Source organism: Sapajus apella, unplaced genomic scaffold (genome assembly GCF_009761245.1).
Source record: "Sapajus apella isolate SASKATOON/1434 unplaced genomic scaffold, GSC_monkey_1.0 scaffold68, whole genome shotgun sequence".
NCBI lineage: Eukaryota > Metazoa > Chordata > Mammalia > Primates > Cebidae > Sapajus > Sapajus apella.
Window position 1 is genome coordinate 1637416 of NW_022437008.1, and position 4515 is coordinate 1641930.

Consider the following 4515-nt stretch of genomic DNA (forward strand, 5'->3'; position numbering starts at 1 on the left):
CAAAAAATTAGCTGGGCATGGTGGTGCGTGCCTGTAATCCCAGGCTGAGGCAGGAGGATTGCCTGAACCCAGGAGGCAGAGGTTGTGGTGAGCCGAGATCGCGCCATTGCACTCCAGCCTGGGTAACAAGAGTGAAACTCCGTCTCAAAAAAAAAAAAAAGAAGAAGAAAAGAAAAATACAAAAATTAGTTGGGCATGGTTGTGGGCACCCGTAATCCCAGCTACTCCGGAGGCTGAGGCAGAAGTATCGCTCGAACCCGAGAGGCAGAAGCTGCAGTGGGCCGAGATCTGGGCATTGCACTCCAGACCGAAACTCCGTCTCAAAAACAAACAAACAAACAAAAAAGTGAGCCGCCGCCCGCCCCTCCCCCTCCCCCGCAGCTCTCTACCTGCCCTGCAGATAACTTAGGGAAGGGGAGTCGCGCAGTTCCCCGGCACCGCGATGGGGCCGGTGAGGAGCGCCCCCTTTCCCGATGCAAAAACTGAGGCTCCGAGAGGCTCGGCTCCTTCCCTGACACCGCATTTGTTAAAAAGAACTGGCCGCAGAAGTGGAAAGGCTGGCCCTGCAGAAGGAACCGGGTCCCCGAGGGCAGAGTACCCGTTCCCCAACCTGCCCTCCTCTGCGGCGGGGGATGGGCCCGCGGCCGGCCCTGGGCGTGGCAGGAAGGCCGGGTGCTTCCCCGCTGCCCACCCTCCGCCCTGGGCCGGCCGGGGTACCGGGGAGGTGGCGGCGGCCTGGAGCCGGCCTGGCGCCTCCTCCCTCCCCAGAGGCCGGACGGGGCGGGCCGCGCCTCCCCCTCCCCCCGCGCCGCCCCAGCGGGCGGAGGCTTCTCCCCAGGCCTGCCGGGCCCCGTGGCGTCGCTGATGGTTTCATTTCCCCAGGCCCGGCCTCTCTTCTTCTCCCTTCCCCCAGCCTTTGAATTCCTGGCTCCTTCTCCATTTTCTGGTCCCAGCTCCAATGTCGGCTCCTCGAGGAATCTCTCTCTAGGACCACCCTGGTTCCAGGCGATTGTCCCGTCTTATTTTGTTTTCTTCAAGTCACTGAACGGAAAGGGAAATTATTTTTCTCATCGATTCATCTTCCAGGGCCTTCGGATCCCATTCGGAGTGAAAAACAAAGGTCCCTGGAGCAGACTAAAAGCCTCACTTCTTGGACCTCCTTCCCGGCAGCCCCTCCCCGAGTCCAGCTGCCCCGGCCCAGCCTCCTGACAGGCAGCACCTCAGGGCCTTTGCACTGGCTCTCTCCTCTGTCTGGAACGCTCTTCCTCTAGTTTTCCTGCCTCTCTCATTTGTGTTTTCGTTTGTTTTTTTGAGACAGAGTCTTTCTCTGGCGCCCAGGTTGGAGTGCAGTGGGGCGATGACAGCTCACTGCAGGTTCAAACTCCAGGGTCGAGTGTTCCCCCTACTTCAGCCTCCCAAGTAGCTGGAACTACAGGCACCCCCCGGCTAATTTTCTTCTTCTTCTTTTTAGGTGGAGTCTCGCTCTGTCGTCCAGGCTGGAGCACAGTGGCACGATCTCAGCTCACTGCAACTTCCGCCTCCCGGGTTCAAGCAATTCTCCTGTCTCAGCCTCCGAAGTAGCTGGGATTACAGGTGCCCACCACCTCACCCGGCTAATTTTTGTATTCTTAGTAGAGACGGGGTTTCACTATATTGGTCAGGGTGGCCGCAAACTCCTGACCTCAGGCGATCCGCCCTCCTCGGCCTCCCAAAGTGCTGGGATTACAGGCTTGAGCCACCACACCCAGGCAGTCTTTAAAAAAAAATTTTTTTTTTTGAAACGTATTTTTGCTCTTGTTGTCCAGGCTGGAGTGCAATGGGGTGATCTCGGCTCACTGCAACCTCTGCGTCTCGGGTTCATGTGATTCTCCTGCCTCAGACACCTGAGTAGCTGGGATTACAGGCAGGCACGACCACGCCCGGCTAACTTTGTGTTTTTAGTAGAGATGGAATTTCTCCACGTTGATCAGGCTGGTCTCAGGTGATCCGCCCACCTCAGTCTCCCAAAGTGCTGGGATTACAGGCCTGAGCAGCTGCTGCCGGTCTTAAAATTTTTTATTTGTAGAAGCAAAGTCTCCCTGTGTTGCCCTAGCTGGTCTTGAACTCCTGGCTCAAGTGATCCTCCTGCCTCTGTCTCCCAAAGTTCTGGGATTACAGGAGTGAGCCAACTGGCCGGTCTACTTCCTTTGTTTCATCAGGTCTCTGCTGAATTGTCACCTCTTCAGACATAACACATCCCCCTCCCAAAGCTGCATATCTCTCGGCTCACTGCAACCTCCATCTCCTGGATTCAAGCAATTCTGCCTCAGACTCTCAAGCGCAGCTAATTTTTGTATTTTTAGTAGAGATGGGGGCTTCTCCATGTTGGCCAGACTGGTCTCAAACTCCTCACCTCAAGGATCTGCCTGCCTGCCTTGCCCTGTCACAGTGTTGAGCCACTGCGCCTGGCCTGCTTTTTCCTTTTCCTTTCTTTTGCACCTATCTGCTCCTCAGGTACTAGGTAATTTATTTGTTTCTTGTACATCTGCTCCCATAAGACATTTTCTTTTGTTGTTGTTGTTTGTTTTGTTTTGTTTGAGATGGAATCTCGTTCTGTTTCCCAGGCTGGAGTGCAGTGGCGTGATCTTAGCTCACTGCAACCTCCGCCTCCCGAATTCAAGCAATTCTCTGCCTCAGCCTCCAGTATATAGGCACCCACCACCATGCCTGTCTAATTTTTTGTATTTTTTTTTTTTTTTTTTAGTAGAGACGAGGTTTCACCATGTTGTTCTGGCTGATCTTGAATTACTGACCTCGTGATCTACCCACCTCAGCCTCCCCAAAGTGTTGGGATTACAGGTGTGAGCCATTGTGCCTGACCAGAGATTTTCCTCTATAGTTTAACTACCCTTTCTTCAGTGCCTGTAACAGCATCTGGCACTCAAAAGGGAGTCAAGACATGAATGTTTGCAAATCAATGAATGCATTTGTGTTCATATATATTTTCTCTCTCTGCCTCCTACCCTGATCCATGAGAGGGGAGACTCTGTGAGGTTCTATATCCTCACCATGTACAATAACCGCCACTACATGGTAGGTACTTAATCAATGAATCAATGATTACTCTGAGTTTTTCTGTTTTATTTTGTTTTTTTCTTTCTTTTTTCTTTTTGAGATGGAGTTTCACTCTTGTTACCCAGGCTGGAGTGCAATGGCGCGATCTTGGCTCACCACAACCTCCGCCTCCAGGGTTCAGGCAATTCTCCTGCCTCAGCATCCCAAGTAGCTGGGATTACAGGCACACGCCACCATGCCCAGCTAATGTTTTGTATTTTTAGTAGAGACGGGGTTTCACCATGTTGACCAGGATGGTCTCGATCTCTTGACCTCGTGATCCACCCGCCTCGGCCTCCCAAAGTGCTGGGATTACAGGCTTCAGCCACCGTGCCCAGCTTTTCTTTCTTTTTTTACAGAGTCTTGCTCTGTCTCCCAGGATGGAGTGCAGCAGCCTGATCCTGGCTCACTGCAACCCCTGCCTCCCAGGTTCAAGTGATCCTCCCACCTTAGCCTCCCAAGTAGCTGGAACAAAAGGCATGAGCTAATGCTCTGGGCCTTTTCCTTGTCCTTCAGTGTATGACCCGGAGTAAGCCACTGGGAGATTCCAGGTCCAAGCCTCACTTTTGCCAACGATAAAAAATTCTGGAGGATTCTGGAGGGCAGAAGATGTGAATCTGCCTAGCAGGGGCCTAGTTCTCATTGGCATCTTACCTTCATTTTATTATAAAAAGTTCAAGCACATAGAAAAGATGGGGGCGGGGGGAAGTATTCTGAGCATCTGAAATACTCTCTCATCTAGATTTAATTGATAATTATTGGCCAGGAAACAACTGTAACCCCAGTACTTTGGGAGGCCCAGGCAGGAGGATCACTTGAGTCTAGGAGTTCAAGATCAACCTGGACAACATAGTGAGATCTTATCACAACAAAAAAATTTAAGAGTTAGCCAGGTGTGGGCTGAGTGTGGTGGCTCATGCCTGTAATTCCAGCACTTTGGGAGGCTGAGGCAGGTGAATCACGAGGTCAGGAGTTTGAGACCAGCCTGGCCAACATAGGGAAACCCTGTTTCTACTAAAAATACAAAAAGTTAGCCAGGCCTGGTGGCAGGCGCCTGTAATCCCAGCTACTCAGGAAGCCGAGGCAGAGGATTGCTTGAACCAGGAGGCAGAGGTTGCAGTGAGCTGAGATGGCGCCACTGCACTCCAGCATGGGCAACAGAGTGAGTCTCTGTCTCAAACAAAAAAAGAAGAATTAGCCAGCATGGTAACATGTGCCTGTGGTCCCAGCTCCTCGCCAGACTGAGGTAGGAGAATTCCTTGAGCCCAGGAGGTCAAGGCTGCAGTGAGCCATGTTCATGCAACTGCACTCTAGTCTGGGTGACAGAACAAGACCTTGTCTTAAAAAAAAAAAAAAAAAAAAAAAAAAAAAAACCCAAAATATTATATTGAATGAAAACAGCAGCAAGTTGAAGGATGACGT